Here is an 11,592-nt window from a genome sequence, read left to right as displayed (position 1 = left end):
ATTTTGCTTCATGATTGATTAATAAGCACGACAATAAAAAGAAATCCTGAACTTATGGTGTTTTGAAAGTGAAGGATAATTCTGCATGTGTGGGATTTCGTGCCACAGCTGTAATTTAATCAAGCCACCGTCTCGGCATACAACACAAAAATTGATTAAACTAATCAAAGTGTAAACACTTCCACCTCCCTGACCTTCCATAAACAGCTCGTGTCACTCTCTCAATCGCTGATACATTTATGACACCTGTTTGTTCAGAAAGAAACATAAAACAGAAATTGCAAGCATGCAATATGCCTCCAGCAGTGAGATGCGAACCCCGGGTGCGACTCGCATGCTGGCACGCATGTTAAAAAACCCCTAATGCGTCTCTTTAGATGTTATGCAATTATGCGTGAGGTTGGGAAGGCCTTCGCGGGCCTTCATTTTGTGCTCGTGCCCTCCCACTGCAATTTTCCACCTGAACAAGCAAGGTGAAGCGAGGGGTAAGGTAGAGGTACACGTCTTACGAATCCTTGAGCTTCTGACGGACGGCTTCGGCCTCGCTATTTACCCTTAGAAATTATCACGGGTCACAGCTGTTTCAGTAGGTTTGCACTCGCCATCTCCAACATGTAAGTTGTGCGTGGCTGATGTAGATATAAGGGATATAGATGGATGAGAAGAGAGCGTTTAGGGAGATGAGAGTACGAATAGACGGTAGGCCAAAGTGACTTTGGCAGTCAGCTGCTATTGATCAGCTTTACGATACACTGATTTATATGAGACAGTTCAAAGTACTTTGAAGAGATATGAGTCATATGTAGCCCTGCTAATCTCAGGGGGAGCAATATAGGGACAATTGGTAAAAAACGGATCTGCAAACAGGGTTATAATTTCTTTAATAAACAGAACATTCTGATTCTTGATTATGATTGGTCGAGCCAACCCCACATATTGTAGATAGTGTAGCCTACTGTGACTGTGGAATTAAATACCTACAATTATTATTTTATATACCTAGTTAAATAAATGTGTTCTGTATAGTAGGCCTATGTGTGCACTGTAAAAAGGTTTTGCACTTAAAGGGGACATTTCACAAGACTTTTTTAGATATAAAATAAATTGTTTGTGTCCCCAGAGTTTAATGCCATATAATTTATGTACCATGTTAAAATTGCCTCTTTGTAGGTGTGAGCAAAAATGTGCCATTTTGGGTGTGTCCTTTTAAATGCAAATGAGCTTATCTCTGCACTAAATGGCATTGCAGTGATTGGATAGTGCAGATTAAGGGGCGCTATTATCCCCTTTATTTTTTTTAGGTTGATAAAAGCACTTGGAACCCAATTATAACACTTAAACATGGAAAAAGTCAGATTTTCATGATATGTCCCCTTTTAAAATTTCAAGTATAATCAACTTAAATTTACAAGTCATTTAAACTTTTATTTTTAATATTGACTATATTTTAGAAATTACAGCAACTCAAAGTTTAAATAAGTTCAGCAAATTCAACTTTATTTTATAAGTTACAGCAACCCATCACTAGTCAAGACAAAAATTGTTGACTTTTAAGTGTAAAAAATAAATTTGTACAGGGTGGGTGGGTATGGAACATTCTGTACATAGTACATTCATGTTTTTAATATCAAGTGAGTCATGCGATTATTCACTTATGATCCATTAACAACAACCATAAAAAATGTACTTGTTTGTGTAGTTAAAACAGGTACAACTTAACCACAGGGAATACATTTTTGGTACATAAAAGCACTACCTGAGATTTGCACACTGAGGTTTCTGACATCTACTATTAATTTCACATGCTGTTTTTCGCATTTATAGACGTTTCAGCAGTAGATAAGATGTGTTACGGCTGAGTCTCTAACGTCATCACCTGGCGGCCATCTTACCACAGGGCGCTCGCTCACTCGTAGACTTGAGTTTTAATGCTGCAGGTACTTTTAAATGACCATGACTTGCTCAATTTTTTACCAATTTTCGAACGGTTTGGTTTCTTACAAGTGTTATTAACGTGGCTATAATTCTGGATGCTTTAACATGTTTTATTAATTAATTTTTTTTGTATAAGTACGCAGTGTCATAGTTACATCTTTGATGTTTATAACAAACCAACCTGTTTGAAAATCGGTAAAAAAATTAAGCAATTTACGGTCATTTAAAAGTACCTGCACCGTTACAACTCAATGCTACAAGTGAGCGAGCGCCCTGTGGTAAGATGGCCGCCAAAATGCAGACGTTCCACTCAATTGGCCAGCAGCGCGGGTGAGACATCTAGCCTTTATACATATCTAGGGTAACAAAACAAGCGGCTGTTGTGGTCCGCACGTAACTTCCGGTAAACTCCGCTAAGAATAAATAACAAAAAAGTTCTTTAAACATAGTTTATTTATATAACAAGCAAAAAACAATACATAGATTACCTAGGAAACCAAAACATTTGTTATTTTCGATGAGGCATTTGTTCAAGAGATCAGTTTAGCAATTAAGTCAGACCATTAAAAAAACGAAACCGGAAGTAAAGTTCGGATCCAGACGCTTATCGCGTTAGCGCACGTGCGTCCGATGAAACCGTCTATAAAAGTCCGTAATTTTCGAATGCAGCATGAACATGTGACAGCATTACATCAGTATTACTGTGCCACTGCGTTTATGTTGCTTGGCAACCATTTCGTGGAATGCGAATGTTTCCGAGGAACTACTTTGCTTGGCGGAAGAGTAGAACATTATTACAAAATCATTATCATTATTAATATCATATTTTTGTTGCTCTGTGTTTGTATGAAACTTTGTCAGGTTTATAGCCGCTTTTTAAAAGCAATATAAGCCCATTTGGCTTATTGCGGCCTTGCTTTAAAGACTCAAGTTGTGATTTACTGAATATCTGCAAGGCATCAATGTACAAGGGGAAATTAATGGCAGAGATAACTCCGCAAACCTGCTTTTGATCATCTCAGGGAAATTTCCACGGACACCGTGATACGTTCTCGTCTTTCAAAGGAATATGGAGTCTCGTGAGGTAGAAAGTGCAAGTGACACGCGCGTACACACCCACTCAGAGTACACGCGAAGACGCGCGCCGATGAAGAGATAAAGTAGAGATTTATGTGACAATGAAGTAATTGCGTGCCGCCATTTATCTTTAAAAACTGCCGGCTGATCCTTTCTCGTGGGTTTTTTAACAATTATTTGAGAAGAAATATACTTACTGCACACTGTGGAATTTTAAGACATAATCATTTATTTTCCCCTTATGAAAATTAATGTGGTAAAAATGTAGTAACCATGTTTTTTGGTTTATTGATTTCTATTAGCAATACCATGGTTTTACTATGGTTTTTGAAAATCATGCTCGCTAATCCATGGTTGTTTTCCCTTACGAAAATTAACAATGGTTTTATTGTGGTAAAAGTGTAGTAATCATGTTTTTGTTTTTTTGTGTATTGATTACTATCAGCACACCCATGGTTTTACTACACTAACCATGGCTTAACTATGTATACATAAAAAACCAGCATACCAGCAAGACCAGCATATTGTGTTTTGGTGCTGGTTTGCTAGTGAACACCAGCTAAACCAGCACCAGCATTAGCACCAGCTAAACCAGCACCAAACCAGCATTGGCACCAGCATCCCATCCTGGTCATACCAGCAAGACCAGCATATGTTGTGTTTTGGTGCTGGTATGCTGGTGACCACCAGCTAAACCAGCATCAAACCAGCATAGACCAGCACAATACTCATGCTGGTCAATGCTGGTTTGATGCTGTTTTTTCAGCAAGGCATGGTTTTACTACAGTAACCATGGTTTTTTGGTTTTAACTGTAGTAAAACCATGGTTAATTTTTGTAAGGGTTGTGGTAACCATAGCTGTACTTACAGCCCTTACAAAAATTAACCATAGTTTTACTGTGGTAAAAGTGTAGTAACCATGTTTTTTTGGTGTATTGATTAATATAAGCAAAACCATGGTTTTACTACACTAACCATGGTTTAACTATGGTTTTTATTTTGTGGTTAATCGTGTTTATTAACTGTAGTAAAACCATGGTTCATTTTTGTAAGGGAGTAACCATGATTTTTTGGTTTTACTTGTAGTTAAACCATGGTTTATTTTCATAAGGGAGTAACCATGATTTTTTTTATTTTACCTGTAGTAAAACCATGGTTGTTTTTCGTTAGGGTCTCTTCGAATATAAAACCGGATTATGTTGCATATGGTAAATATACCCTTGTGCAAATAAACTATGATTTTACTGCAAAATAAACAAAAGACATGGCAACACGAGTTAACCCTGGTTACTCCAAATTAGCCATGAGTTTGCTAACCATAGTTTAACCATTGCTTTTGTAGTTAAACCTGGTTAAGTACAGTACATTTCTGTATATTGAACCTGTGTCCAAATGACAAAATGCTGTAGTGTACTATAGTAAAATTTCTAAATAATGTAGGGGGTTCAGATCTTACCATAGTAAAGTACCCTATAGTGTTCTGGTTTAAATTTAACCCCAAGGTTTGGTTCATTCATACTATACCTGACCCAACCATAGGTTGAAACAACCCATCATTTTAGTGTAGAGTTTATCAATAGTCAATACTACAGAACACCATACAGGGCTCAACATAAGGGACTGCCCGGTGGCCCGGGGCAAGCGTGAGAGATGTTCGGGCCAGTAAAAAGTATTGTCACTTGCCCGATTGGGCCAGTGCTTCACCCTCAGTCACTAAAATATATTTTCATCAATGTATATTATATAACATCTTAAAAGCAGACATTTACTTGGGTAAAACACAACGAAAGAAACGATGCAATATTTTGCACAGTTTGCTGTCAATTGAAAGCCTTTTTTGTTGGAACATGTCTGTTGTATATGCATACAAATTATTTTTGACTTTTGAATTATTATTTTTAAATATGTGACACTGACATTTTTTATTTGGGCCAGTGAAAATTTTGGCAGGGCAAGTTAAAACCTGAACCACTGGCCCGACCGAGCCAGTATAAAAAATTATTTACGTTGAGCCCTGCCATAGTATACAATACAGTGTAGTATAGTTTAATATAATAAATACTTCAAATAAACTTCAGTATTTTGTTTTCTTGTGGGTGCATGTGGTTTTTCTGACTATACTGCACCGATTTGAATGCCAAAGAAACTTTCAGCATGGAAACAATATGTTGCCATCAAAGTATTCATTTAGCAGACGCTTTGGATTCAAAGCAACATTCAGTGCAAGGTTTCCATTAGTTTCTGTGTTCTCTGGTAATCAAACCCATGACCTTGGAGTTGCTAGTGACATGCTTTACAAGCTGAGCTACAGTAACAGCATTTGTTGCATATTAGCGGTTTAACTGCACATATTGTTGCACAACTCGGTTTTAATGGCATAATTAATGGTGTTTGCTTAGATAATCATCAAAACTTAATGTGATACTTTAGTGCATAAGTCCTCGGGTAACATCTGTGGTATAGATATGAATCATACTTCAGATCAGGTATCCTTATGATGACATTGTCACCTGGTGGACGATAACATCGGTAAAACATTCGCATAGACGTAGGGAGGCCTGATATCTTGGAATCAGAACGTGATAGTGATTTGTGGTTTGCTGTTTTGAGTAGGAAATAAACTCTTGCATTGTTGTAGTGAGTTTTGGAAAAGCAAATTTCGGCTATATTGCTCGAAAGGGTAGTAAACTGAGGATAAAGAAAACATTAAATGCTCCATTGTTTAGCAGATCCCAGAACCATGAGAATTAAAACATGTATGTGGTTATTATTGGCAGGCCACAAAGTAAACATCAAATAGGACACGGTGATGACAGGGACTCGAAAACACTATTTACTTTTCTATTGGACTGTCGATTGAGATGATCCTGCCCGTCCAAAGTCATGGAGCAGGATGTTATTTTTGAGTTTGATAGCAAATGCATTCCACAAAGAAACAGAAGCAGGCCTGAGTGAGTGAAAATGACTGCGGCTACAAATCATCTCTCTGCCTCTTTCTCTCTCTCTCTCTTTCCTTCTTGCTCTCTGACGTCAGGAATGTTGAGCACTCCGTGCACCTTCCCTTGGGGAGAGGATTTTACGATTGAAACCTGACACCGTTTCTGTGTCCCATAAGCAACAGAGCGGTAACTCACATCAAAGACAGCCAGCGTCGAATCACAGCGCGGCCATAAATTCGCCTGTCACCCCCGGACCAATCAGAAGCGAGCATTAAATCAACTCTGTCATGCTGGCAGCCAATGGTGGGACGGCGGCGGTAAATCTGTCAGGCCAGCGTCTGTTAACGGGCGCTGTGGTGCAGATGGGGAATCCGTGAGGGTGAGGGGGGAATGAAAGTATATATGAAGGAGGGAGAAAAAGAGAGAGAGAGAGAGTGGTCGAGGGAGGGGAAAGCTGAGCACTTAGAGCTAAAGCGTGCAAAAAATCCTGCTCGTCTTGATCTGGTTACCCAACGATTCATTTGTAAACCCATAATGGGTGAAAATCAAAGTGAAAATTTGTGCGAAACAAGACCAAACATGACCACAGAAGACGAATACACGCATCCCCGAACACCAGAAAAAGAAAAATGTCGTAAAGCTTAATTGCTACCATTGCTGTGCGTGACATTGAGTGTCCACGGCAAAAGTGAGTTATGGCTACATAACGCTCAACAATTACATCACTGGTTTAATCACCGACTCCGTTAAGATTATTTCAGATCACGACACTCAAACACATTCGGCCCATTTGAAACCTCAAATGCTTCTTCGTAACATGACGACATAAATTAATGATTTAACGTACGAAAAAATGACTCGTGGTTTGTTTGAGCTGGGCCATGGTGCTTAGTTCGAGCAAGGCTGCTGACCAGATGTTCTCCAACGCATGGACATTCACAACTAAGAAAGACAGCGTGTTTGTTGGTTTGCGTGTACAGCTGTAACGCAGCAGGACGGACTTTGGGATCTTAGGGGATTTGAGTCTCCATCTAAATCATGGGGCAGGAAAGAAGGGCCCCCTCTTTAAAAATGTCAACAGGCTGCTGCTTACCGCGTTTTGTACTCAGCAAACATCTTTGGTTCAAATCGACAGGCCTCGTTTTCAACAGGGGGCCGCGGCCAGGTTCGGTGACAAATAGCGCAGGCAAATCTAAAATAGAAACGTCTAAACAGTTGTAGACATTTCCAACAGCCTGGCTGATAAATGTAGCATGCCTTCGCTTAAATTTATGTGTTTTTAAACTTTCCGTCATGCGATATGAAAATAAGGTAGCCTATACTCTTACGCGGAGGTCCGGCCAAAGCAATAACATCTTAGCCTTTCTGAATGGCACATTTGAAACGCTTAATGTGCGCTTGTGTAAATATTAAAATCGCACATAGCTTAAATGCGAACGGGATCCAAGTTTTAAAGCCGTACTTTTAGGTCTTTAGCAGTCCATATATGAGATTTATCTCAAGGATTTCCTAAGTGTACGCGTACACCTGTGAAGTTTACGTTTAAGGATTTTAAACCTGCAAAAGTGACTGCTTCTGACGATTTCAGGAGACGAATAACTTCAACGCGGCTCTAAATGAAATACTGCGAAAGACGACGTTGTTATTACACACGATAGAATAGCTTGTTGAAATACTGCTGGATCAGCACAAGTCGTGGCATTGCTGTTGGTTTTGGCTGCTTTTGCCTCCGATGTGAAATGATTTTCTATTGGACGGGAATCCATAAACAGGCCCTGCGAGAGCAAGAGGCGCCATAAAACACATCAGGTCGCACGAGGCGTTTCCGTTAGCGGCCATGCTAGCCTAGGGACCGGTGTGGTGTGCCGAAAAATGACTGTTTGCTCGATTATGACTCCGCTTATTCCCAAGTGTGGTTGTGTTTAGGTGTTGGGTCATCATTCAGCAGTCTGAATGAGGAGGTCAAAATTCGGCATAACAGGCGTGCGTAGTTTCCACTCTTATCTCAACCTGGTTGTGCATGGATTCCACTTTCTATGGTCCTTGATGAATTTGGTCGGCCTGTATTTGCCTGTACCAAATGCAGGCCGTTTATCGCAGCAATGCTGTTTGCTCAGCTTCAGCATTGGGCTGCACGCACAATGAATACAAACCTGCTATTGTGTTATGAATGAGCATTCTCACATACAAGGCTTTTGATTTCGAGTCTTCAGCAGAGCGAGCAAGCGGTCGCGTTAAAGCATTCAGCGTGCGAGCGTGTCAGAGGTTGTTGGAGCAAAGGTGCGATACTTAGACGGTGACACAGACTCTGTTAGCTTGTAGATGATGATAATTTATAGACTGCCGCAACTGCAGACACACACCCAGCTTTAAGCATCAATTACGGGCCTCCTGTCCACATGCCTGTGACAGCTTTACTGCATGTTTTGTACAGCGTGTCAAACCGCACTGTTTTACGCTATTATACTCATTCCTCTGTAATTAATATAAATTACCTTTTTGCCTTTTTACAGCTGTGCCACCGTAATTATAAGCGATGAAAGGCTGTCATCTACTGCCTATAGGTGATGCGGGATTATCCAGTTGAAAGGCCAGCGGTGCAGCAGGCGTAGCAGGAAAATAAGGGGTCAGATTTGACCCCATCTCTGTTTTGCTCGGGAGAACGTTGACATCATCATCCACAACCATTATTGCACCCTACATGGGTGATTCTCACGAAAACTTGGTTTTAAAAATGTCAAGCATGAAAATTTAAAAATTGCTTAAATTTACTTTTTTCCCCACCATACATTCAAAAACAAAGTCTGGAGTAAATGGGAACATTATTTTAAAAACTTTTACTTATCATTTAACACTTTTTGTAACATAATTTAAAAAATTAGTCCTTAAAAATCTCATTACCGCAACAGTCAGAAAACATCAACACTGACATATTTTCAAAATGACATGACAAACCTGAAAGAACATAATTTGGAGATTCTGCACATGCATTTAAAATCAAAGTATTATGCTTCTATTAATTAAATTAACATTTAATAAGCATCTGTTGCGGTAATGATAATCAAAATGTCGTGTAAGCATTCTGACAAGACAATATTTCAAATTAACTGTAAAAAAATGATCTTACCTGGTAGCCATCTTGAAGTAACTGGTCCATGTGCTTGGTCACTCAAAATCAAACTTTATTAAAATTCTGTATGTGTGCTTAAACTGTTCTCAAAAAGTGTTGCGGAGGATAAGAACATCAGGCATGGACACATCATTTTCCTAATTTTTCTTCATTATTATTATACATGAATATTCAGTAAATATTTTTTTCTGTCATCTAAAGTAGTCTAGCAAAACATCCATTTATTTTTTTCTTAATATTTTTGTGTTAATTTGATTAAATTACGCATGTTCAAACACAGCCGGACACATTGCGGTAATGAGAATTTCTGCAGAAAATGAGATAAAATTTACAATTATAAATTCTTATGTTGAAATCACACATTGTGCAAGGTAGAACACAGTATTGTGTTAATTGTGATGCTTTTTAATGTTACTATATTACACATTTTAAAGCTAAAATCATTAGTGCCGTGGTGTTTCAATGGTTTCGTGAGAATCACCCACATACATATGTTGAAGGATATGCTTTTCGAACCAGGGATTGCAAGCAGAACGATCTTTCGAATAAAACTAGGTACGAATGTGTTTTCCGTAAGGGCAGTACGCTTTCTTCAGGTCTATTAGGATGCAGAAGAGGTTTACGAGGGTAATTTCTCTGTCACTATGGTCACCGAATGGATGAGCAAAAGTAATCCGCATTCAAACAGGCTTTTTCAACACTCTTCTTGTCCCTGTGGTAAATTCATGGCGTTGGGTGAGCCAATGTAGCTATGTTGGGCTGGCTGGAATGCTTGAACCAGGGTGTCAGGGTTTGACTGGTTGGCTTTAGATGGTTGGTTGGGATGGAGTTAAATGGAAAATCTAATGGATTGGTTTTTCCAAGTATTTTACACCTCACTTGTTCAAACAAATAGCACAGAGTCAGTATTTATACTTTTTGCTGTGTTTAATCTACTTCTGCATAGTAAGATACGATGATAGACTCTGCTTATACACTTTTACCTTTGGTTCTCCTATTAAATGATACTATCTTAAAGGGACACTCCACCTTTTTTTGTAAATATGCTCATTAGATTTTTAGCATTTTGGAATCCATTCAGCTGATCTCCGGGTCTGGCGCTACCACTTTTAGCATAGCTTAGCACAATCCATTGAATCTGATTAGACCATTAGCATCGGGCTCGAAAATATCCAAAGAGTTTGGATATTTTTCCTATTTAAAACTTGACTTTTCTTTAGTTACATCGTGCACTAAGACCGACAGAAAATTAAAAGTTTGATCTTCCAGGCAGATATGGCTAGGAACCACACTCTTATTCTGCCGTAATAATCAAGAACTTTGCTGCCGTAACATGGCTGCAGAGGCGCAATGATATTACGCACTGCCCGAAAATACTCCCCTGCCATTGAAAGTTACTAAGGGGACTATTTTCGGTTGCTGCGTAATATCATTGCGCCTCCTGCAGCCATGTTACGGCAGCAAAGTTCTTGATTATTACGCCATATCAGCCTAGAAAATCGCAACTTTTAATTTTCTGTCGGTCTTAGTACACAATGTTACTACAGAGGAGTCAAGTTTTAAATAGGAAAAATATCCAAACTCTTTAGTTATTTTTGAGCGCAATGCTAATGGTCTAATCAGATTCAATGGATTATGCTAAGCTATGCTAAAAGTGGTACCGGCAGACCCGGAGATCAGCTGAATGGATTCCAAAAAGGTAAAACTCAACTCAAAAAGTGGAGTGTCCCTTTAAAAAACTTGTTAAACTGTACTGAGAATAAAGCAGACTTCATAACACACAGATGAGCGAGATGTCCCAAGGTTTTTTAATATGCGACCCATACAATAATGAATCATAATGAGTGACCTCATAATGAAAAAGCTACTTAACTGAATTGGTCAAATAAATTAAGATGCGAAGGCTTTCATGGTTTGGAGATAAGACGCCACCGCTTACGAGCCTCACGGAGACAGGGTTAGGGAACTCCCTCTGGGAGGGTGGGGCATTCTGGGGCCAACGTGATGTTTCATTCCTCTATACAGCACGTTTCGGGACATGAGCGGAGACAATGGAAACTTTCCCAACTACTTTCATATGGATTCCAAGGCATTATTAAAGAGCAAGATAAATAGGATGTGAAGGTTATGGAGGTGTGCTGAAGCGGTGCCAGGGAAGTTCTCCATGTCAAACTGAACCGCAGCTGTATATCAGATCCAATCTGGCCTAAACAAGCCCTTTTCTAAATCTGTCTCTTATTACAACTGCATGACGTTGAACTTTTGTAATGTTCAGTTTTCACCCCTACGTCTGCAGTACAGATTAAGAGAATAGAGAAGCATGCAGTGATTCAGAATAGTTGCACCAGGTTTTTTAAACAGTGTGTTCCCATAGCCCAATTCCAAGAGGTCATTTGTTCGATCACAGGGTACAAAATAAAAAAATAAAATGTAGATAACATGCTCTGTAAGTCACTTTGGATGAAATGCAATGTAAAAATACCCTAATAAAATCTCACTTTACTCTTTCAG

At 39.1% G+C, this 11,592-nt stretch overlaps 1 protein-coding gene across 1 annotated transcript in view; it reads left to right on the top strand.

Moving 5' to 3' along the window:
* znf740b (zinc finger protein 740b) overlaps window positions 1–11,592 on the top strand; it is a 28,151-nt gene that overhangs the window by 16,475 nt on the left and 84 nt on the right. The gene's annotated exons all lie outside the window — the stretch shown is intronic.

Source organism: Misgurnus anguillicaudatus, chromosome 13, assembly GCF_027580225.2.
Source record: "Misgurnus anguillicaudatus chromosome 13, ASM2758022v2, whole genome shotgun sequence".
NCBI classification, from domain to species: domain Eukaryota; kingdom Metazoa; phylum Chordata; class Actinopteri; order Cypriniformes; family Cobitidae; genus Misgurnus; species Misgurnus anguillicaudatus.
Note: the sequence above shows the minus strand (reverse complement) of the source record. Positions and strands in the feature narration are given on the sequence as shown.